This window comes from Cupressus sempervirens, chromosome 8 (genome assembly GCF_028749045.1).
Source record: "Cupressus sempervirens isolate cs-2001-9-10 chromosome 8, ASM2874904v1, whole genome shotgun sequence".
Taxonomy (NCBI): Eukaryota; Viridiplantae; Streptophyta; class Pinopsida; order Cupressales; family Cupressaceae; genus Cupressus; species Cupressus sempervirens.
This window is the reverse complement of record NC_143125.1, coordinates 373,416,254-373,443,248: the sequence shown is the minus strand read 5'-3', so window position 1 is coordinate 373,443,248 and position 26,995 is coordinate 373,416,254.

Sequence of the window (26,995 nt, the reverse complement as noted above, 5' to 3'; positions counted from 1 at the left end):
ACTCAATCCAATTTTCCATGTCACGTGGGTCAAAGGCATTGTTGGGCAAATTCGCAGGCATGGGAGATATAAGGATTCAAGTCCCTAGTCACATCAAGGGATAACTAAAGGGTATCATAGTAATAAACACCTTGACTTGATTTTACACTCCAATATGTCCCTTGTTCCAAGATTGGCACCTAGGAAAATAAGTAGGGGTAGTCATTAGTGGAATGTCCTTGGGACTGAGCACCAAGTGGGAGGGGTATTAAGTGCTAAAAGGTTTAATTGGTAAGAAGTAAGATAGAACAAGGAGTAAAAGTTAACGGTTAAAGTTTTTTAGGTGGCTTAGGATTATGATTAAAAAATGAAATGGCTAGAATCCTAAGATATTTAGGATATTAAAATATAATTTTTTTTTGAATTTAAGATTTAAAATAAAGTATCCACAAAGAATATTCTCTGTTAACACATGGGAAATAAATCATTTTGCCCATACAAAATCCAGAGGGCTTTTTACTCCTAGGAGGCAAAATATTTTCTAAGTGTTGGAATTTTAAGACAAGGAAGTATAATTTTTTTCTCAAGCCTATTTTTGTCTAAGTGTGATTTTTAAGTTGTATAAATTTACCCAAAGGAATTTTTTTTTTGTGTCCTATATTTTGTTTCTAAGTTTATTTTAGGATTAAATGTAAAACATGAATATTCGAGTTGAACATTTTAACTTCTTAATACTCACGAAAGTAACTGAAGATATACAAATCAAACAATGAATCTTCTTTATCATATTTTGATTTTAAAATGCAAAATTATATATAATCATTTTTACCTAATTAACCTTAATCAAATGAGTAAAATTTTGAAAACATAAGATTACCATAGGAAGAGTAAAACATCATTTTATCTCATTTTCGATACACACATACATATAACTGAATTGCAAGGAAAAACTCATATGAAAGAATACTACCCTTTTCTTTTTTTAGTGAACTACCTGATTCAAAGGCTCCACCGAGAAATAACTAGGAAGAAAATTTGACATTATTGCCACTTCAACAATAAGTTTAAAAAATAATTTTTTTACACAGGATTATTATCTCGAGGGAAAACTTCCCAACATATTTGAAATCCATTAACAATTTTGAATTTTCTTCTTGGCCCTTAACAAGGGATCCATTATGAAAACTACAACACATCACGATGATCATAGAGAGGATGAAAACTGACCAAGAGACAACTAATCAAAACATGAAGATAAATCAAACATTCACTCCCATCCTGGTTTGCACAACAAGTTCGACATTGAACCAGACTAGGGAGAAGGTAGATTTTTCCAACAGGAGATGTCAAACACAACACCATAACAGGTGCCCTTTTGGGGCTATAAACTCAAGAACTTCCATTCTTCCATATCTTAATTTCCAAAACTGATACACATGGTTTGTGCTAACGGGTAGGGGCCCATAACAAGCTATCCTCTCTCCCTCTTCTCGTCCTAAGAAGAAACTCTACACTATCAGAGTCCAACTAAAGACCTCCTCCTTTACATGACCATTTCTGCCCTATCCGAGGGTGAGTAATGCCAATACAACCCATACAATCCCTTCAAAATTCAAAGAACAAAAAAACAAAGGAAAACATTTAAGAAAACCTATTTCAATCCCTCCCAAACATTCTCAACACACACACGAACATACATATGCAATAAAACTAAAACATGAAGCACAAAATGAACAAAATAAGGTGAAGTATTCCTACCTTCCAAATAGGGTTATGGCAATTGAAAAAATTTGAGATGAACTTCCTTTCCTCTCCTTCTCCTTCAATCCTGAAATGCTCTCTAAAACTAGAGGTTGGGTGAACACTCGAGCCCTCTCAAATTTGCCTCTAAATAAGATCCTAAACTCAACCACCTTCAAAATGTAATAACTCGTCCACTTGCCTAAAAGTTCTAGAGTCTTCTAACTCAACTAGACATAAGGATGACCTCAAGTTGGAGTTAAAGTTAACCAACTCATGATGAAACATTCAATTTTCGTAATAAATCAAAAATGGGGTTTTTGAGTGACCATAAAAGTCAACAAAAGGGGCTAGGGGGGTGGAAATTCCCCCAACCCATACCCATACCCTTTAGGTACTTAGTTTTAATGATCTTTGGCCTTTAGGATTAATTAGGGACCTTTTAAAAGCTAGGAAATTTTAGGACTTTATAACAACCTTCAAAAATGCAGATTACTCACTAATCTTGATTAGGCTAATTAATCTTGATTACTAACTGATTAGCAAAAAGGTCACTAACCTAGTCCAACTTAGATCTTTAGGTTACTCAGTTAACCCTAACTATCATGCTGGAATGAATATACAATTCACGAGTGTTAAGCGACACTGAAAAATTACTGTTACAAAACATTAACCTTTAAAGATTATAAAATAATACATTGATTCAAACCACGATACAAATAAAATATGAACAATGGGGTTTGCATCTATTGTTAGACTCAACCCTGGATTCTAGAAATGGTACATAGGGTTTAATTTCATTTCTATGTTAGATTGTCCGACTAAAATATCTTGCACACTCATTGCACACATCAGTAGCTCAAGAAAAACACATGCATATAGATATATAACTCATTTGGATAATCACATAACTCACAACATACCTCTTTCAATTAATTAACTATTTATCTCATTTCTATTCATATACTTAACTACTAATATTGCATGATCAAAGTGTTAATTCTACATTCACTTTCTACACTACTTCATTAGTATATATGTTCATAAAACATTAAATAACATAATCAAACATTTGAAAGTAAAACATCACACAACATAAGATAACATAATAATGTTCAGTGTATCTAATAGTGTCTCGACATATCGAGTCATGAGTATCAAAATAATAATGTATCAACTATGCTACAATGGGTCGGGGCGAGGCCTCACAATTAATCATCGATTAGACAATATTCACACACACACACACACACACACACACACACACACACACACACACACATATACACACACACACACACATATACATACATACATACATATATGTACACACATAATATCTTATATAATATATATAGTAAATATATAAGTAGATATATGAGGGTTTGTCTGATTGATGATTAACTTATAACTATAGAAGGATTATCTCTAGGTCAATTCAATCCAACTAAAAATAAATAAAAATAGTATTAGCTCCTCAAGACCTCAATTTGGACTTTAGAAGGAACTAAATGAATTTATCTTGCATATAAAAAATATGTGTTTGGTCTCCAAGACCATGATTTGTTGCTTTAAATCCAGAAAAGATGACGCATTAAGGCCTTATGTTGCCAACCTTGCATAAAGAATTGAAGGTAAAGGGATTTTTAATCACATTTTCCCAACTCCATGCACATTCATTTTCCTTTGGAAATCACAATTTGAAGCAAAACTTTGAATTTTTCAAAGATATTTGGTTATCATATGAAAATACACTTGGAGAACCCAATTTTGGAGAAGAAAATTTCATCCTAACTTCTCTTTCTTCCAATTTTTTATCATTGACCTTCAAGTAAGTATGAGGATTCAGTTTTACTTATATTTCTTGCTTGTTTTGCTAATTTGTTGTATTCTTTGGCTCATTCTTATCCATTCGTTCAAATGCAACCCTATATTTTTGCATTAAGTTATTAAATAATCTTGAAATCTTTATCTTTGTTGCAAATACAAAGCTATTTCATTTCAAAAACAAAATTGCAAGAAAATAAAAGTTTTGGAGTTGTCAAAGTTTGAGTTAAAGCAAGAGGTATATATATTTTCTTTATTTTTAGTTTTTGTATAGATCTTGTTATTTATTTTTGGTTTACTTTTGGAGAAAAGTTGAAGATTTTCACCCAATAATGCAAGTGTGTATCCATGATTTAATCTTCCATACTTGATCCATTTTCCAAATAAATTCTAAATCCACTTTTCTATATATCTGATTGCATCTTCCAAACCCGATTGCATATTTATCTCAAGTAAAAATGATGTATTTTTACCACATGTAATTACCTCTAGAGTTACTTATTATTTTTGCACATATCCATCTACAACAAACTTACATTCTTGGTCATTTAAAAAACAAATTCCATGTATCACCTGCACGAAATCAATCATTCTAAACCCAAATTTGGCCCTTTTTATCCAAATACATGTTGTTTAATTTATTTACAGCCATCAAATGTGTTCTATAACCATCCAATCCATACTTTGAACACCTATCCCTCATAAATTCACCATTACAACTTAAATCCAAAGCCTTCATGGATATGATCCCATCAAATGATGTTTCCACATTTTTGGAATTTCCATGTTGCAACACAAGATACGTCCACACCTTCAAAAGACAAAGGAAATATGGAGTATCAATATGGTAATGAGCTAGCTCATGTGACTTTGTCACATGTTTCATCTACCCTCAATCAGATCTCAGATAAAAAGATTGGGCATGTTGACATGATCAATTTTTGTTGGCAGTTTGGCTAAGGTAGAAATCATATGTTGTCATTTATGACATTAAATCCTTTGTATGAAGAGGATAAACCTTGAGGAATGAGTCATGGCATTCATACTTAGAAAATTGTCTTAGTATCATACAATTTATCTGATAGAATAGATAGAGTTTTGATTATCACAATTCACATAAGTCATATTGGCATGTGCATACTTGAGGAAAGGTAGTACAAAGTGTGATGAATCTACATGCAAGTTCGCTGGACAATATGACAAAAGTTATGAGCAGTTTACTAGTTACAACATTATTTAGGTAGAACAAAGCATAATAGAGACTTGGATATTTTGGGTCAACGAAATATTTTATCTATAAATTAATTACTTTACAAATTTGGGACAACATCCTAGATGTTAACCCTAAGTTAATGAAAGATAACAATGTATTTTTTAAATTGGGTAAAAACATGAAGGCTAAGTGGGTAGTAATATTTTAATTGCAAAGCTGTAAAGGAAATATTATGAATGTGAAGTTTTGGTGTGCTATGTATGTATTATGCGATATGAAAAATATGATATATGATCAAAGGAATGTGAATTTTGTGAGCAACAAAGGCAATATCAGATACTGAATATATCAACAACAGTCTAAAGAGGTTTTTGTATCTATCTCTTTGTATTGAGGAACTACATTGTATATTGCATGTTTGGGAAGTGGGCTCATATTTCATACATTTTGTATTTGTATATTACAAATCCTAACATGGTTGATGCTTCTAACAAGGCCTAAATCCTCTAACAAGGAACAATACACTATACAGATGTAATAAACTCTTCATAGGGTCAATATCGTTCATAAGATATTTTTGCTTAGTGGATCATTTTGTGGCTACCATCCCCACTGGGGTTTTTCCTTGGCCAAAGTTTCCCTAGTTAAAAAAAATGGTATTATGAGTTCTCTTATTGCATGGCTATGTTTACTATTCAACAAAGTTAGTTTAGTTTCATATGCAAGTTACAAGATTGTTAATAATATCTAATTTTGGGCTAAAGTTTGTAAAGTACTGATTCACCCCACCTCTTAGTATTTCCTATTTCTAACAATTGGTATTAGAGCCCATTTTGTTAGAAGAGGCTTAAAAACTTGAGTAAGATCCCTATTGATATGGAACAATTACAGAAGAACCTAGAAGAAGCTCTTGAATAGATTAACATTCTTACTTAAGAAAGAGATGCTTTGAAAGAAATATATGAGGATGCAAAAGACTACATTGGAAATTTGAAAGACAAGATCAATCATCTCAAGTCCATGAAAGAGCCTATGGATCAAATCAAGGATAGTGATGAAGTTTCTAGACTGAAGAAAGAAAATAAGATCGTGAAGCATGTGAGCTGAAAATTACTAATATGAAATTGAGCCTGAGAAAAGATGATAGTAAATTTGAGTTAGATTTGAAATATGACAATGCAGATCTAAAATCCAACATTACACAAGTCACATATCAGCTTGAATCCACCAAGTTGTAGTATGTAGAACTTGAGAAATACAATATGATTGTGAAAGGTGAGTTAGCCTAGACTAAGCAACAACTTGAGAAATTATAATCTTGTAGTGAGAAGATTGATGAACAAATATCTTTTTAGAGACCTTCTTATGATAAGATTGGTCTTGGATATTTCATTAGAGAAAAGTTAGCTAAGAAATTTGAAGCCAAAAAGGAACCTGATTATGAAATTCATCAACCTATGCAAGATAAACAAGATCTGAATAAGATTAAGTCAAATCAATTTGATAATGCACATAAGGAGGTTGAGAAAGTCAAGAAACCTTAACAAGTTGATGAACCTATGCAATTTGAGCAAGTTGAATCACCTAAAGAAGTGAGATATGAATTCAAAGGTAGATGTTATGAATGTAATGATGTTGGTAATATGAAAAGAAATTACACATGTAAGTCATTCAAACCAATTACTAATTTTTAATGTTATAATTGCCATGGTTTTGGTCATAGAGCAGTAAATTGTAAAAAACCTAAGTTTAATAGCAATAATAATAATAGTATAATGTTTAGAGGTACTAACCCTACAAGAAGAACATCTGAAGAAGGAAATAATAGAGCAAAGAACAACATTGTATATTACAAGTGTAAAAACTTTGCACATATAGCTAGAAATTGCAGAGCACTTATAAACTACTTGGACCCAGATTCAGTAACAATGCACCAGTATGCCAATTGTGTAACAACTTTGGTCACATAGTGAGATTCTATAGAATGGATATGAGGAACAACAACAAGAATCCAAACTTTAGAAGAAATATGAATAGGAATGATATAAGAACAGATAGCATCAATGACAATAAAAAATACAACATAAAAGAACATGTGGAAGGATTCAAAGAGCTATTTGTCAAAGCACCTAAAGATAGATTGAAGTCAATAATCATATTTGATTCAAGTTCACATGTGGTGTTAGAAGAAGAGTCATTTGAGGCACTTGAAGGCATATTAAAATCAAAAATTGTATTTGATTCATCCTATTTGTATTGACTACTTTATATAAGAAATCAATAATAAGAGAGATAGAAGTGATGACAAAGAGTGAGTTAAGGTTTACACAGTTAATACGAGGTACAGTATGATGTGTTGAAGCCGTGGTTAGGAGCGTGGATGATTTGGAGATTGTATGTGAGTGCATGAAAGGAATCAAGTTGCTTGGTAACTAGAAAAAACTTTTGTTGATTGCGTACTTGCACAATTAATGCAGTAATTTAAAGGTTGAAATGGAGTTGTTGAGCACCATTCAATCATGCAAGAGTTAAAGGAGAGCTTTGGAGTGAATTTAAGGAAAATTTGAAATTTTCTAAAAGGTGTATTAGAGCAAGCCCTAATTTTATGAAATCAAGGTATTCATTGCTTGCGCAGTCATAATTTGAGGTTTAATTTGAAGAAATGGAAAATCCTACTATACATGATGTAAGTGAGCATATCCTAGGTATAACTTTAAGAAGCACCCTTAAGTGTATTTGAAGGATGATCCCCTAAGAGCATTTTCATAAGTACCACATAATGTACTACATGTAGAGAATATTATGGCATACATTCACTATAAGTTTGAGAGCATTAGAGATAGTGACATTCATAATGATTTAGACCTAGTTTGAAACAATGACCTATAATTAAAGCAATGGTTTGAGAACTTGAATGAGTTGAATATTGTCAAATATATGTTTTACACCAAGTTTGATAATCATGAGTGGACTAGAATAATTCTGAGAAGAATTCATGAAGATATGTTTTGGGTAGGAGATATCCTTGTCACGATTGACGATAATATGATTAAAAAACTCACTAGTTTGAGAAATGAAGGTTGTAATCCTATTAATAAAAAGAATGTGACAAAATTAGTGGAGACAAACTTGAAAATAAAGTCTGATGTTAAAAGCATGAGAATTGACCTAATAACTAAAACTGATGTAAGAGATATTAGTAAAATTATTGGGTACAAGATGAACTACAGTTCTAGAGTGAACTTTGTGCCCACTAGATTTATCCATGCAACTTACCTTATGGAAAATGAGAAAGAAAAAGTTAACATGTGTGAGATTATGAAACAATAGCTACTAGATAACATTGAGAAGTTGAAGAAATCAAAGAATGTTGTATTCATATTTGAGTCTTCATTGACACATTTATTCTTTCAAGTTGTTAGAAGTTTCTCTGGTATGCTTGACCGAGAATGGGATAGTGATAAATGCACTATGATTATGATAACTCATTACTACAAAAAGAAATTAGAGGAAATGATAACTAAAGACATCTCAAAGCCACAATGAAGCAAAGGTATATAATCCCCCCATCTTTGGTTGAAAAGTGTAAAGATGACATCTATTTCATGGTTGAAATTGATGTGACATGCATGGAAGAAGTAGAGCCTAGAGTTAAAGGTATTGACCCTATGGGTTATAAAATGATAGAAGAGTTGATTGAAGGCTATGCAAATATTATTCTAGAATTTGACAGAGATGTAGAGTGTCTTAGATGGGGAACATATGAGGAAAAGGTTAAGGAAATTCATAGTGAACTTCACAACAAAGATATCAAGAAGAAAGTTGATAAGAAGATTGATGCAATGCTGAAGGAATTAGGAATGACAAGAGAAGAATATAAAGAGGTGGTGGGAATAGCTATGGAAATGAGGGCCAATGGTTAGACATAAGTATTTATAGCTAAATCCTTAGCAGTTAAATTTGGGACTTCATAAGGAGTTACAATAACATAACAATCAGTAAATGCACCATATGTTATAGTATCCTAGTACAACCTATTATTTTACAACTGATATAGAAGGACAAAGATCAAGAGGACATAAGTATAGAAAAAGTATAAACAATAACCCCTACCAGCATTAGGAGATCAACAAGGTTGACAAAGGTAAAAAAAGAACAAGTTGAGTCACCTCCCAAGAATAGAACAAAGAAGATGGCCAATAGATCGAGTAAGAGAAGAAAAACATTTTAGATAATTGAATCAAATGAGTTGGATGAAGAGGAATCAGCAGACAAACTAGTTAAAAGAGTAGAAAAAGAGGTAAAGAAAGTCCCCAGTAAGAAATCATTTAACCTTGAGGTTGAGAATTTCAATGTTCAATTTTTTATTTTTTTTAAATATTTTTTTTTAAATTTAATTTTAATTTTAAATTTTTTTTTAAAGAGGGGTAAACGCTTTGACCTGGAGCTATGAACCAGTGAGGCCACAAATGAGGGACCTCATCCCCATTGGATTTGAACCTTGATGGCAAGGATAACAACTTAACAACTTAACCATCACAACATGCCACTATTGGCAAATTTCAATATTCAAATTATCAACAACAACTTTTTATGGTTAAATAGATTCTATAATTATTATAATAATATGGATAGATTATAGTCAAAAATTGTTGTAGTTAGGCATATGATACTAACAAATAATAAATTTGAAGACATTTAGAAGGATATACCAAAATATTTGTACAATATATTGATTCATAGGAGAAGAAGAGTAGAAGATGAAGACAAAAGAATTAGAGAAAACCTAATCAGAAAATTTTGTGAAGTAAAAAATAATGAGGACATGGAGAGGATAATGAAGGGTATTGAGCCCTTACTAAGAAATAAGAAAATAGCAATTCTTTTGATGGGTGGAAACTATGAGGAAGTAAATTACAAGGAGATAGAACAAGCAAGTGTTACATTTATGACCTTCACACCTAGTCTTGTGCAAACAAGTAAAGTTTTAGGGGGAGAAATCCCTATAGTAGAAAAAAAATGCATTACCAATTGAGTCTACAATAGTGCCAAAGAAGTCTCTAGTGAATATACTAGTAGTCATACAAGTGGATGAGGTAGTAAAGGATACATTAACAATAGAGGCTACTTTGCCAATCATCATTGGTAATAACACAATGAAAACTGAAAACACTAATGTCATAGTTGATACAACAAGGAACCCATTTAAGGACTATGACACAAATTTTTTGCAATTTGGTCAGCTATACCAGCTTTAAAAATGAAGAAGAAGAAGAAGAAAAGAAAAAGAAAGAAGCTGAGAACATAAAGAGGAAGGAAGAAGAAAATATGAAAGTAGTAGAAGAAAAGAAAAAGAAAGAAGAAGAGAAAAAGAGGAAAGAAGAAGAACAAAATAAGAAAAGAGAAGACAAAATGAAGAAGAAGGTGGAAGAAAGAAAGAAGAAAGAAGATAAGAAGAGAAAAGAAGAAGAGAAGAAGAAGGAGGAAGAAGAGAAGAAGAAAAAGGAGGAGGAAGAGAAGATGAAAAAGAAAGAAGAGAAGATGAAGAAGAGTGCACCTAGCTCTTTTAGGACACCCCTTACATTGACAACATTTATAGGATCTAATGATGATGACTAGACTTAATTTATCTCATCACTTAGTAGAATAATTGAGAAGAATGGAAAAGTGAAGAGTCTATAGAATACACTAATAGAGGTAACTAATAGATTGCAAAACTCTATATTAGTAAAGATGATTGAACTAGATCCAAAGGATAGAGAAAAAGCTATTATTTAAGCTTTTGATGTGGAATTTAGTACCTTATTTGATGTTTTAGAAGTAAAGACATAGACTCTACATGATGCAGATGTATTCAAAAAAGTTTGTGATAATATAAGGTAAGATCTGAAGAGTCTTGATGAAAAGTTCAAGGAACTTAGATAGTGTATGATAGAAGGAAAATTTGTGAATGGGAAGTGTATTGTAGCACATACACTTATCAAAGACATATCAAATGAAATAAGCACCGAATCTAGTGAGTTAGAGACACTTGGAAATAAAGCACAAAATCCCTCAGCTAAGATCGTTAATCTTTAGAGAAGAATTAGCAAAATAAATGATGATGTTAGCTTGTTAGAGCTGCAAAAGTAAATGAATATGAAAATATTTTCATTGCTAAGGGAACACCTTGCATTGAAAAATGATCTAGTACAAAGTTAGCTAGAAGAATGCTTGGCAGTAAAGACATCTTATGATAAGTTTTCCTACACAAAATTAAATACACTAGAGATAGTGTCATGTGCTTTATGCATAGTTTTGAGTGTAGCTGATGCAATGAAAGACAAGTGGGGCATGTAGTTCACCATGTTTGAAACAAAACTTTGATGATTGAGTCACTCTAATCTCTAGCCAGTAGAAACAATGAAGGTACACAATTTTTGAAATGTACATAAATTTTGACACCTTTGTCATTGATGTTAAAGGGGGAGAGAAAGATAAAGAAAATTGTAGAGAAAGTTAAATGGAAGAAAAAGGAAAATTGGTGAGAAAGTCAAATGGGAGAAAAGGATAAATGTACAGATGTATATATGTATATATGTAAAAGGATAAGGAAAGTATATTATATGTATATGTATGAAAATGAGAATAATCAAAGGGGGAGTTATATAATAGAATATATAAGGAAATATGGTTAAAATGTAATGATCCACAATTTGAAATTTTATTATGGCCAAGTTTTGAAATTTTGTAAGTTTGTCATTTTGGGACTTAGCCAATATTCCCATATGTTGTCATCAATACCAAAGGGGGAGATTGTTGGAAATTTTTATAAGGTAGACATTAGATGTTGTTGTTGGAATTTACAAGTGGGAAGATTTACTTTTGAGAGGGGGGGTGGATTAGAAGTAACTAACTTTAACCATTTCAAATCCTTTTAACTAAAAACATTCACATGCATCTAGTTCATCTAATAAGCATAAAGTAAAGACATGCATGAAAATAGATAACACAAGATTTGGTAACCCAAAAACCCTCCAAAATGAGAAGGTAAAACTGGGGTGGGGATGACACCCACAAAGTATCATTGCAACAATATGTAATTGTTCAAGGTTACAAATTTTGACCACTTCTAATGGTCTACCCTGTGAAAGGCCTGTCCTATTAAAGACTTTACATCCTGTTAAAAGTGACCTAATAACTTGCAATCCTCAATTACTAATTTTAGATCCTTGTTCTACTTTGTCTGCTCTAATCCTTGCTTGATATGATATGTCTCTTCATAACTCTGATACTCTGTTCTTGATGAACTAGATTCTGTAATGTTGTTATGCTCTTCACTAAGTCTTTACACCCTTTTGAACATTTCTATAATTCATCCATTCACTTCTCTCATGCTCATGCATGCATATAATGGGGTTTCATCCTCCTTTTAAAGATTTCAAAGACTTAGGATTAGGTATGAATCTATGATCAATATTAAATCTTCATTTCTTGCTCAATTCTTGCACTTTTCCTATTGGTTACATGCCTTCTCCATTTTTCTTATTGGCTGCATGTTGATTACATAGGTAATGCAAAAATATTTGATCTTATCTTCAAGATCCTTCAAGATTCATCCTATGTCAGCTTCAAAAATGGTTTACATTTGAGTTTTTGAAGGCACAAACTCATATGTTGATTCTGTGTTACTCAACACTTACTAGTTATTGATGCTCAACACATATAGAAAAATTGGCTCACTTAGCTCCTATAGTAATTCTATTTTTCTCAGCATCTATACTCTGTTCAACACCTAGAGTGACTCGGCATCACTTATCACTCAACACTTGAACTTTGCTTGGCACCTGAAGATCACTCGACACCTGAAGTTCACTCGAAACCTATTGAATTCTCTAGCTCGACACATATTGTAGCATGACTTCTATATTATAATTGACATTACTAAAGAATTGGTTAAGTGTGTTGACACTCAAATGTCAAAACCAATCTGAGACTAACAATCTCCCCCTTTGACATGAGTGACAAAAACACTTAACTAGGCATTATGAATCTGACCTCTATGAGTATACTACATATTCTATTCGGCATAGGTACAAGACTTCAAAAAACTTGTTTAAAATTTTGTATACCTCAAAAATATTGTAACTCCCCTAAGTTGATGTGCCAATTCTATAACCAAAATTCTTGTGCTAAATTTGTCTCATGTTGATCTATCTGATACTCTTTGCCTTGTCTATGCTTTGTATCTATTCTCCCTTTGTTTTTGCTCCCTTTTTACATCTTCTTGCAGGTTTTGCATCTTTTTGGCTTTATTCCCTTATTTCTTCTTCAAAATTTGAATTTGAATGCCTTCCCCTTTGGATATTCTTTATTACTTCCATCAAAGAATGTATTATCTCCCATTCTATTATACATTTCCCCCTTTACATTTCACATAATATATCCCCCAAAATATTATATCTCCCCCTTTTTGACACTTATGTCAAAGAGTCCTAAGAATGAATAGAATATTTTTCCAAAAATGTTTTATTTACCTCCATAATCATCTTTAGAGAAGCATCCCAATTGTCCAAAGAAATCCCTAATGATTTGTGCTGGATGGTTGTCTCTGCTTCAAGATGTACAAGGCCTTCTAAGGTAGAAAGATTAGGATCTTTCTTTAGAACATTTTCTACATAGGCCATTTCTTTATGGAGTACTTCCAGATGTGGGGTAATGGAAGATTGAATTTGTATCAGTTTGGCCTTGACATTGGCCTCTTCTACTATCAATATAGCTAACTCTTTATTTGTGTGAAGCATAGTTGCAAAATGCTTCTCACTTTGAGTTGGATCTTTGGGTAGCTGCGTGCTAGAAATCTTGAGATCTCGTTCCAAGCTCAATATCCTTGGGCAAGTTTCTTGTGTGAAGATTGACGAGTCACACAATTTTGAGTATAATTGGAAGATATTCTCAAGTACTATCTTCACTTTTTCAACCTTCTTAGCCAATTCTACTTCTGAAAGTGCTATTTCACTAGATATTTTCTCATTAACTTTCATCTGAAACTTCTTTTCTAACCATTTTAATAATTTAATATTTGTATCAAGGTCTTCATTCTATACCTAGTCCACTATATTGGACAATTGCCCCATGATGGGTTATGTTTCATCAAGTACTAGCAAGCTGAATGCATCAAGAAATATATCTTTGATTTCTACAAGTGCTTGCTTCTATCTATACTCATTTCTAAGTATCTCTTGTTTCTTCCTTCTCTCCAATGCCTCTTGTACTTCATTTATCTATGCTAAGTTCATTATTCTAGAGTCATAACTAGGTATGACTATTTCTTCATCAAGTGCAGGGTCTCCATAGTGAAGTACCCTTGCAACCTTGGTGGAGCTCAAGCTTGGTCCTAAAATTTGTAGTGTTATTGTATTAGTGCTCAACTTTTTGGTAGGAGTTCTTGAGATAGGCAAGTTTACCAATGTCTTTATTGCCTCCTACTCCTTAGGGGTTTTCTCCTCTTCCTTCTCCTCTTCTCTACTACCTTGATCAATAATGATGATTTGATGAGGTGCACCTTGGATTTGTGCTGTAGGAACATCTTGCCCTATTTGTTCCTTTGTTGGCTCCTCAACAGTTGTTGTTGTTGTAACTATATGATCAGCCCTAGCAATTTTATCTTGTGTTTCTTTCTCTTTAGGTTGATTTGTTGCAGCTATGGGAGGTTTTGAAGGTGGTTCTTGTGTGTTCACCTTCTCCCTTGTAATTTCTATTACAGCCTTTTGTAATTCATCCACACTCACCAAAATTGGATTTGTACATAGTTGTGATTGCCTTGTAGTTTGGTGAAGGATATTTTTGAGATCTTCTACAGTTAATGTATTGATGTTCATACCTAAGGTGTCGGGAACATCCTTTACAATTACTATTTCTATAGGTGTTGTATGTGGAGGACTTGATGGTGGTAGTTGGGTATCTTGGACACTCTATTTTGGTTAATGCTCTTTAGTTGTTGCCTCTTTACCCTATGTCTTCTTCTTTTGCTTTCTTTGCTTCCTCCTCTTTCTCATTTTCCTCTTCTTCTTCATCATTTCTTCCTTCAAATGGGTCTTCCTACCCTTCCTTTATAGCTGTCAATCCATGAATCAATCTCCAAATTTGTGTGGACTTTTGCACAACATTTTCAATTTGGTTTTGAAAAATTCTAAAGGCTCTATATTTGGGTACAAATTTTCTCCCATGTTTCTTATTAGCCTTAGTTATTTGACCTTTAGTAAGGTTTGGCATTACATGAGCCAATATAGACTCCCTTATTTCCTTTTCCTTTTTAAGGCAGTAATGCCATTTATTCTCTACAATGGAGCTTAGCTCCTTAGGCATTGAGTTGTCTAGTTCAAGTGGGGTGGTCTTGAACTTGGCCATCATAGTGTAGATAGACTCTTCCACTATGTTTTGTTGTTCCTTTGACAACTTATTGAAATCAATGGTCTTTAGACTAGTTAGATCTACATTATCTCTAATGTTATTGCCAATACTCTCCAATTTAGACTTGGTAGAATGTCTTACCAATTTGACTTGATCTTCATCAGACTCTATCCTTTCTCCATCTGATTTAGGAGTTACAACATACTTTCTTCTCTTCTTTTGCTCTATAGGCCCTCCTTGTTCTATTGCCTTTTTTTTCTCATGTTCTTTTGCCACTTGAGTTGTAGCCCTGGTATCTACCCTTGTAGTTGGCTTGGCCAGGCTTGGCTTTGTAGCTTTCTTCTTTCCCTTGGGCTATGCAGTTGGCTATTTTTGAGCTTTCCTTTTCTTTGGCTTAGCCTTTGGTGCTTCTTGCTTGACACCTTCCTAATCTTCAACATCCTCCCCCATACTTTGGGTTAAAGCAAGTGGTTCTTGACCTTGTTCCTCTTCATTATCCTCTGCTTCTTCACCTTCTTCTTCTTCTACTTCTGTAGTGGCCTCACCAAATTTGGCTTTTAATTTCTTGTCAATTTTATCCTTCTTTTTTAATGTGGAGGTAGTCTTCAACTCCATATCCACTTTAGATCTCACCACATCATAGGTTCCAAAATGTGGTGCACTCTTGTCTACATCTTCTGCTAGTAATGCAGTTATTGTATAGTCAATATCTACAATAAAGCATACATCATTTACATGTTTCTCTACTAATGAAACTATTATTCTTAGCCTTTGCTTCATTGACCTCTTGAAGTCTTCAAAGTAAGTAGTCATCAGGGTCTCAAAATTAGCTCCCATTTTCTCTATGTATTCATTAACTTGAGCTATTATTGACCTATTTGTTTTCTATTCAACTTTTCTAAAAGAAGGAAACTCATTCTGCACATAAAAGAAAATTAAAATTAAAATAGCACCAAATTTACATTGGGCTCCCTTGGTTCTCTTTATTGCTACTAAATTCTCATTAATCTGTTGTAGTTGTAGTTCTACAAGATCATAGATATGATCCTTTTTCACTAATTTGTAGCCTACATCCACTACAATGCAAGACACAATATTGAGTCTTCTGGATTGGTAGAATTTATGTGCAATGAATCTGACAAAAAAGTCAACAAGAGGGTCTTGAATGGTATCAATTGTCATCCCTCTCTTGTTCTAACTGGCACCAGTATTTTTCTCAATTTCCTCCTTAGAATCACTCCTAAGGGTCCTTGGCCAATCTAGGGTTGGGTACCCTGTCACTCTATGCACAATTCTCTTTGTGATTTTTATAGGTCCATCCTCCAACCATAAGCTTCCATCATCTATTCGGCTAAAAACTATTCTTATCCATTCAATTTTGAACATTGTAGGGAATTCTAGGGCATGCACCAAACCCTTCTTCTCAACAATCTAGTATTCTTCCTTCAACACTCGATTCTCACACAATTTCTCATAGGCTTCCCTCATTTCCATGTCTCATATGGCTCCAATCTTGCAATTATAGCATCTTCTAACATCTTGAACGATGACTACCTTAGGGGGTATGATAGATAGGGCTCCAGCTTGGTTGTTCTTATATGCTACTTCTGGTATTAGGTAGAAGTCAGGTTATTTTACCTCATTTGACACTAGCTGGACTTCAAATGGTTTCTTCTCTTGAGTTTTCCAAGAACTAGAAGCCATTTTTGCAATCTAGGGTTTGTACACAAAGAAAATATAAAATTGTGTAGCTTGACACAAACGTAAATACCTCGAAATTAATGAAATTGTGCTAAAATATTGTTAAAATTTTCTTATATGTTGGATTCTCTACTTTGAAGTCACTCTGTATTCTTTTTTGTCTTTGCTCTTTGTTCATAGTGAGCAAAAATGATTCAAAATGTGATAATATACCCTATTTTCATTGCATTTAATGCTTAGTGCGATTACAACTATTCCACTCAGCTTTTGAAGGATTTCTACATTACTTAGTTTCCATTGCCTTTTCATCACTCAACATCCACAGAAGTATTACCCACTTGGCTTCAACTAAATTTTCTCTTAACTTGGCTTCCTCTACCAACTTGGCTCCAACTAATCATTCAACTTCTACTATTTTTGACAGTCAACTTGGCATGCACTGGGATTTTACTCAGCTTCTAAGGGCAACTTGGCAACACTTATGAAATCTTGAAAATTTAACTTTGCATCTTTAATCATGCTGATCTCCTCTTTTCAATACTTACTTGTTTAGGAACTGATGTATGATAAAGCTTTTGTAAATCAGTCCCTCATTCCTCCTCTTTGCTTAGTTTGATAAAGTGTGACCACTTGACCTGTTAGGTGAAGTGATCCCTTCATTTGATGTGCTACACCCATCTTTTTTCTTCCACATCTTATTCATTTCTCCTTTGATGTGTTCAACATCTACCTTCTCTTTACCTTTGTTGTTCTTTGAGTTTGGTGTCTTTGACCTTGTTGGGCAATTCCTATTGATATGACCAGTCTTCAAGCAACTAAAACATGTGGTTTGGCTCAACCATCTATTGTAGCTTCCTTTGAAATGTGTCCTTATGCAATTTTCAGGAATGTGTCCATATTTTTGACAATAATGACAACTATACCTGGTGTTATAGTCCCAATTATAGTGATCACCATGGTTATTTCCCCTTACTGGCTGATTAGGTGTCCACATAGGTTTGATCTACACTCAAAAGCTCTATGTCCATACTTATTGTAATTGTAGTAGTGGACTTCAAATTTTGGTGTTTTGATAGTCCTAGTCCTGCAATTATGTGCTTGATGTCCTTGATTTTTGCACTTATGACAATGACTCACATTCTTAGGTTTGTCATGCTGATGGGCATTCTTGCTCCTACATATATTAGAGGTATGTCCCTTTTTACCACAAAAATAACAAGTAGGCTTAGTGTTCTTACATTTATTACTCATTTCTTCTACAGTCTTGGATGACTCTCCTTGTTTAGTGTTGATGTATCCTAGTCCTAAAGTATCATTGTTAGCTCTTGGTGATTTCAGTAGCTGCTCAAAGTACTTGATGGCCTTATTAGGTTTGTTGAAGCTCTTTGCAATCTCCTTTTCTCTTTTTAGGTTATTCTGTAGTTGTTCATTTTGCATCTTCAGTGTAGGGATCTCAATATCCTTGACATTTAGTTCATGATGAGCATTCATCATCTAACTTAGGGTGTCTAGCTACATGTTTGAAATTCTTGCGAGCTCAATTGTTTTTTCTTCCAGTCTATTGGTAAGGTTCCTCTTGTCTTCTTCTATCATAGCCTTGTCTTCAATGGCTCTTTTCTTCTGTTCAGTCACTTCACAAAGCATCATGGCTTGTGATTCTTGTTCAAGCTTGAGTGTTCTGATTTCTTCTGCTTGAGCTCTATTCTTCTCCATTAGGTCCGCTATTGCTACATCAAATTTTTTGGAATATCCATTTGAAAATAGGTTTGAGATGTCAATTTCCTTATATTGTGTATCATTCTCAACTATGGAAATCTCTCTTCTTCTCTTTAAGGATTTTCTTAGTTCTTCTCTAGCTTCTTCCAAAGCATGTAAAGTAAGTTGTATGTCAATTGCCTGATTCTCTATGATCTTTCCAAGTTTGTAGGCTTCCATTTCTAGATCTTTTCTCCAAGTTGTAAGGCTACTCCTTGTGAGAACTAGGCTCTGATACCAATTGTTAGAATTTAAAAGTGGGAATATTTACTTCTTAGAGGGGGGTGAATTAGAAGTAACTAACTTTAACCATTTCAAATCCTTTTAACTAAAAACATTCACATGCATCTAGTTCATCTAATAAGCATAAAGTAAAGACATTCATGGAAATAAATAACACAAGATTTGGTAACCCAAAAACCCTCCAAAATAAGAAGATAAAACTGGGGTGGGGATGACACTCACAAAGTATCACTGCAACAATATGTAATTGTTCAAGGTTACAAAGTTTGACCACTTCTAATGGTCTGCCTTGTGAAAGGCCTATCCTATTAAAGACTTTATAGCTTATTAAAAGTGACTTGATAACTTGCAATCCTAAATTGTTGATTTTAGATCCTTGTTTTGCTCTGTCTGCTTTGATCCTTGCTTGATCTGATATGTCTCTTCGTAACTTTGATACTCTATTCTTGATCAATTGTATTTTGCAATGTTGTTTTGCTCTTCACTAAGTCTTTACACCCTTCTACACTTTGATATAATTCACCCATAGATTCTCTCATGCTCATGCACACATACAATGTGGTTTTATCCTCCTTTTAAATATTTCAAAGACTTAGGATTAGGTATGAATCTATGATCAATATTAAATCTTCATTTCTCGCTCAATTCTTGCACTTTTCATATAGCTTGCATGCCTTCTCCATTTTTCTTATTGGTTGCATGCTGATTACATAGGTAATGCAAAAAGATTCGATCTTATCTTCAAGATCCTTTGAGATTCATCCTATGTCAGCTTCAACAATGGTTTACATCTAAGTTTGTCAAGGCACAAATTCATATGTTGATTCTGTATTACTTAACACTTAATAGTTGCTGATGCTCAACACATATAGGAAAATTGGCTCACTTGGCTCCTATAGTAATTCTATTTTGCTTGGCATCTACACTCTTCTCAACACCTATAGTGACTTAGCATCACTTATCACTTGGCACTTGAACTTTTCTTGGCACTTGAAGTTCACTCAACACTTATTGAATTCTCTAGCTTAGCACACACTATAACTCAGCTTCTGTATTATACTCGACATTACTGAATAATTGGTTAAGTGTGTTGACACTAAAATGTCAAAACCAATTTGAGACTAATAGTTGTAATTTATGTCAACATATCCTCTATATGAAGAGGACAAACCTTGAGGAATGAATCATGGCAATTATACTTAGAAAATTGTCTAAGTATCATATAATTTATCTAATACAAAAAATAGAGTTTTGATCAATGCAGTTCGTAGAATTCATATTAGCATGTGCATAGCTGAGGAAAGATAGTATAGAGCATGATGGGTCTATAGTCAAGTTCGTAGGATAGTATGTAAAGTACGACAAGAGTTATAAGTAGTTCACTGATTATGACAGTATTTAGGCAAAACATGTCATAATAGAGATTTGGATATTTTGGGTAAAGGAATTATTTTGTTTACAAAATAATTACTTAACTAATTAGATATGACATCCTTGATGTTAACCCTAAGTCAACAAAAGATAACAATGTATTTTGTAAAGTGTGTAAAAGCATGAGGGTCATTTGTGCAGTAATATTGTAATTGCAAAGGCATAAAGGAATGATTGTGAATATGAAATTTTGGTGTACTATGTATGTGTTATATGATATGTGAAATATGATGTATGATTAGAGGGATGTGAATTTTGTGAGTAGCAAAGGTAGTATTAGATATTGAATATATCAACTGTAGTGTAAAGAGATTTTTGTATCTATCTCTTTGTATTAAGGAACTACATTGTATATTGCATGTTTGGGAAGTGGGCTCACCTTGTATACATTTTTATTTGTACATAACAACTCCTAACAGGGCTGAGGCTTTAAATGAGGCCTAAGTCCTCTAACAAGGATCAAGATACTATATAGATGTAATAGAATCCTAATAGGGTCAATATCTTTCACAAGATACTTTTGATTAGTGGATCATTTTGTGGGTAACATCCTCACCGGGGTTTTCCCTTGGCTAGGGTTTCCTAGTTAAAAAAATATGCTATCATGGGTTCTCTTATTTTGTGATTATATTAATTTTTTCATTATATTTAGTTTACTTTCATATGCAAGTTATAAGATTGTTAATAATATCTAGTTTTGGGATAAAGTTTGTAAAATACTGATTCACCCCCCTCCCCCCCTCCCTCGCTAGTATTTCCTATTTCTAACAATTTATTACAAAGAGTTAAAACATCGAGCCATAATATGAGATATATTAGGAGAAGTAATATTTATCTAGTATCCACCTTTCCTATGGAAACCCATGAAGTCTATGAAAGCTTGAATCATTTTAGCCTCAAGTCAAAGACACTTAAGGATGTAAATGATAAGGTACTTTTTAGCCTAGATCTAGATGTTATTGAAAAAACTTCAAAGTCATTGTAGCTTTAGAATGTGTAGATTTATCCAAGGAAATATCCATGCTAATGTTAAATCAAAATAAGATGGATTATGAAAGGTTTAAAAATAATAATATGTTGGTTAGTAAAAGATCAATTTGTTCTAGATGGATAAAGACAATTCACATATATAATTTCTCTCAAGAAGTTAATGATTTGATAAACCACTTTGAGACCTAGATGTTTAAGTTTATTTAGCATATTCTAGAACACAAAGAACCTATCTATTGGTGATAACTCATAATCACAACATTGTGTGAACAAATGATTCATGTGGGGACATCATCTTCATTACACATGAATTCATACTTGGTTTATATTATTGGACTCTCCACCAAGGGAGATTAGTCTTGGGTTCCCATCTAGAACTACTACGATCAACTCACACTAATAAAAATCAAGTATCACTATCAGAGGGTGAAAGATGCGTTTTTGGGCATTTAAAGTACCTTTTCAACAAGAAGATGATAGTAAAAAGAGTATAAGATGAGGCATGGGAAAAATTTAATCAAGACAAGTATATTTTTCTATAATTTCCAACTTTTTTTTATAGGTAACATTTTATATTATATTAATTTAAAATGACAATTCTTATAATAGTGTGTCATAGTATGAAGAGGAAACTATAACAACCCTCAATTTAACCCCCATTAACAATAAAAAGTTAATGCTTACTAGTTGGAAAAGACATTAACACCTTCAAACTACACCCAACCTATTACATTTGAACAAACAAAAACTAGTAAAGCCACCATACATGCCATAAACTACCCTATTAATTTAAGCCTTAAACTAGTTTGCAGCTTCATCCTTGGTGAAGTTTGAGATGGAGTGATTGTCATCCACTGAGCACCATTTTCTTCTAGAGCCACTCACTTCTACCTCCCCTATGAGAGACATGTCGACCCACATCCTAGCTCTCGTCAGTGCCCCATCAGTCTCCCATCTTCTTTTATCCAACTGGTAATGCAGTGAGTCACCCGATGGCTTCACACTCTTGTGTGGAGTTGTCTTAATGAAACCCTACCTTCCTTCCTCCAAATCTCAAATCTTCTCCTATAGAAAATTAACCAATTTTTGCAATCCTTCAGCCACTTTCAACACATGCACCTCACGGGGATTTCTAGTCAACCACACAACCAAAGGCTACAACTGTGAGTCTCCTCCTCTAATTTTCCTCTAAGGTTCCTACCCCATATCCAACCCTTTCCCTAGCTTGGCCTGTCAATGATCTTTTTGACTCCCAAAAGCTATTGTGGGTTGATAGACACAACCATGACTCATCAAATTTCCTCTTTTGTCTCACCAACAAGAAAATCTAGAGTGATAAAGAGTGAGACTATGTCCAGATTGGTCCTCCTTCTTCAGTAAGAATCCAAGTACTCTAGGCAAAAAATCTCATAACACAGCTAATGAAATCCTAGTCTTCAATGAGGAAGATGTTCTTCAAGTGCCGCATCAAAATTTTACCTTCATGAGCCTACATTTAATTATCTAACTCCAAGGTGAAATTGGCCTCCATTTCAAAAAACTTTGCTCAAATGCTTGCAAAAAATTGGGCCCTTCTCCTACTTCAAAAAACTCCCATGAAGGATTTGGAAGAACACATTTCAAAATCCTCGTGTGTGTAGATCCTTTGTCACACATATTAGATCACTTGATCATAAGTGTCCTTGATCAAGGGTTAATAATTATAATTCACTCCTTCAAAAGGAGGTGGGTAGATTTGATACCACTAAAAACACACCATCTTCAATCAAGTTTGAGAAGAGCAAAGTCTTAAAAGAATTCATTCTATTTCCCAAAAGGGGCATTTTCTCCCAGGTTGGCCAATTTATTAGCCACCACATTTCCCTCTTTGTAGACATGAGAAACTTTGTTGTCCTCAAACTCCAAAAAAACACACTTAATCTAGTTAATGTTCTTATTGAGATACCAAGACTCCAATTCTCCTTTTTTGATCCTGTTGATGATAATCTCCGAGTCTACTTCCAAATGAAGTCATCTGATGTCCAACTTGACTCCTAAGAAAATGGACCCTTTTGCTACTTCACATTCTGCCACATTATTAGTCCCATCCCTTAGTCTTTTTACAACAAAGGCTATATAATTTCCTTCATGATCCCATGCAATACATCTACATCCAAATCTGCTCGAGTTACCCTGGGTAGCCCCATCAAAATTAATTTTAATCTATCCTTCCTCTAGTGGCTATCAAAAACATCTTTCCTTCCTTTGTCGAGGATTAACCCTTGAAGGCCCATTAATGGGATGAAATTTAATAGTAGGAAACTTTGCTTGCAAATGAGCCTCAAATCTTGTAAAAGATGGGTTATGCTCACTTGAAGATGAAGCTACAAATGATATGAATTCTATTAGGGCTCTCTCTAGTCGATATCCACAGAAACTTATATTGTTTTCCTTCCTCTAGAAAATTCTCCTATTTCTTTCCTTCCAAAAATCCCAAAGTGTTGTTGATGGGATTATGTTCCAAGAAACTCCAAAGATATGTCCTTTTTTCTTGTCTTACCAAGCTTGTAGCTAACCTTTTAGAGTTTTTATTAACAGATAAGCCCAATCCAGTTTGGATCTGACCATTGTCCACATCTCTTGGGAGTAACTACAGTGGAGCAAGAGGTGACCAATAATTTCTTTGACATCCTTACATAAAGGGCATCTAAAAGGTCCTTGATAAACCATCCTCTTGAGTCATTCACCTATTAGTTTTTTACTATTTCCTACCAACCATGTGAAAGATCCTACTTTTGGTAGACATTCCTTATGCCAACACAGGTTGCACTCCCAATCCACTTTGTCATGGTTCCCTTCTAGAAGCTGATAACCAATCTTAGCTAAATAATTTCCAATTTTAGAGCCACACCAAATAAGATGATCCTCTGAAATAGAGGCAACCAAATCCCTATTTAACAAAATTTGCTTCATACGATCCTTATCCTCATTGTTGATCCCCAAAGTTGAAGCATCCTTCTATTTCTTTGGACAGCCCAAGTCTATTGGTTGGGCATCTATGTAATCTTTAACATGGGTACCCCAAAGCTACCACATCAAATTAATCAATCTTTGAGAGACCCCTGAGCTAACCAAATTCTAGCCTCCATCCCACAAATCATACCAACAATCTGCCCTCTCTCTATTCCCAACCTTCCAAGTTAAATGATTAGTGATCATCTCTCTACAACTAAGAAGGAAGTTCTAAATAGTTGAACCATGTGGGGGATCCAAAATAGTTAGAATGTGATCATCCTCACAATTATCCAAGTATATTGCTCATAAAATCTTGGCCCAACTCTAATCTCTAGCACTGAACATCTACCAAACTAGTTTAGCCCATAATGGTATACTGAAAAGCAAGTAGTCCCTCACCCGCGCCCCTCTACCACCCTTCAATTTGTACACCTATGACCAAGCAATTAGAGGTACCTTTTCACCTTCCTACAAACCATTCCATAAGTACTTACTCATGCACCTCTAGATCAACAACACCTCTTTCTTGGGGATCTTGAAGCATGTCATAGATTATATTGGCATCACCAAAATTATAGCTCGAAGCATAGTGGATCCTACCAACCAATGTGAGCCATTGTTCTTTCTGATTATCCATTCTCTTTCTATACTCATCCACCAAGTCTTTCTAGATTGGTCCTTTCCCTGCTCCTCCAAATAGAGGGATCCCCTAAAATCTCCCTGGGATCTTTCCAATCCTAACACCCAAGAAATCAACAATAAATCTTTGCGATTCAACTTCTGTATTAAAAAAGAAATTTTTTGACTATCCCAATTTATTGACTGCCCTAATGCCAAGTTGTGATCATTAAGCACCAATTTCATCACCTTCACCTCCACCATCAAAGCCACACCAAAGAAAAAAGTACCATCCACAATTTGAAAATGGGATGTAAGTGGTATCCCATTCACAATCTAAATGCCTTTTCAGGCTCCACCAATTCTCTTATTCAAAATTAGTCTACTCAAGACCTCCACCAAAATAATAAATAAGAAGGGTGAAATTGGGTCTCCTTGTCTGATACCCTAACTCATACTCAAGAAACCTTGTAGGCTACTATTGATTAAAATGGAAGTTCTAAAGTCATAAATCATGCTTCTAATCCATTTCAACTAGCTTTCCCCAAAACCAAACCTTCTCAACACTTCCAACAGAAAAACCCTATCAAATCTATTAGAGGCTTTATGTATATCTAATTTGAGCATCATTCTCCTACCCTTGCTCTTACAGGTAGAATGGATCACTTCATGAGCCACAATGATGTTATCCATAATTCTCTAGTTTGGTGTGAAACAACTTTATTTTGGCAAGATAATGAAATCTAAAATAATATTCATACTATTTACAACAATCTTTGTGATGATTTTATACACAATATTACAAAGAGAAATGGGTTTGCAATTATCATACATTGAAGGCTGTCTTTCTTTGGGATGAGAGAAATCAAGGTGTTGTTGAAGTCTTTCAAGATGAAACTCTCTCTTCTCAACTCCTCTACCACACTCAGTAGCTCCCCCTTTAGGAAATCCTAAACTTCTGGTAAAAAAAAGCCTAAAAACCTTCTGACCCTCGTATCTTATCTCCACCCATACCAAAAATTATTGTCTTAAGTTCTCTCATTGTAATAGTCTCCATGAGCATCCTATTATCCTCTTCTAAAATAATATATAGTATTACCCTTTGAACCTTGTTTTGTACTCCTTTCCTATCCACCTGTTCCTCTTGCCAGAGCATTGAGAGAAACTCCACCACTTCCTTATTTATGCTATCCATGTCTACACTTCGGTTCACCTTCATAGAGCTATGGAAAAATTTAGTATTCCTGTCCCCATCCCACAACCAATTCTCTCAAGATTTTTGCTTGAAATAAACCTCCTCCCTTTCTAATATTTTTGATTACTTACCCATTAAAACCTATTCATTTTGATAATCAAATTCATCCATCCCCTACTCCAAAACCTTATTGTTTAGGGCAACCAAATCCACCTCTACCTTTGTTCTTTCCTTAAAGATGTTATTGAAATGGTGTTGATTCCATTCCTTCAATTATTTCTTGAGATGTCTCAGTTTTGGAAAAAAATGAAAGACAACATTTATCCTCAAAACAAGGCACCTTAATCCACCACTCAGCCACCAGCTCCGTGAAACCATTTGCCCAAAACCACATCTTTTTAAATTTAAAAGGATACTTGATCAGGATCACATCTTGCTAAACTACAAGGGACATAGAATAGTGGACAGAACCTAACAAACCTAGAATTTGACCTTCAAAAACAACAGGTAAAGTCTACCATTTGCCTACCAAGAAAATCCTATCCAATTTCTAAACAATATTTGAAAAACCTTTCCTCTTGTTTGTCCACGTGAAGTGGCCCTCCTTAGTAGGACTTCCCAGAGTTTATTGTGTTGTATAAAATTATGAGAATCTATCTAGATTGAGCCTAAGGTACACCCCCCTGCCCTCGCAATATTTATCCACTAAGATGAGAGTAGCATTGAAATCTCCTAAAATCATTCAAAACACATTCCTAAAGAAGCTACAAAAAGGCCAATTTACTCCCATATTGCCTTTTGCTCATTTGATTTGGTGGGTCCATAAACATTAATCAAGACTTCCAAGAGATTAACAATAAGAGAAGAGAAGCGTGGGGCTTGCCAATTTCTCTTCTTGATAAGGGGATCACCTTTAA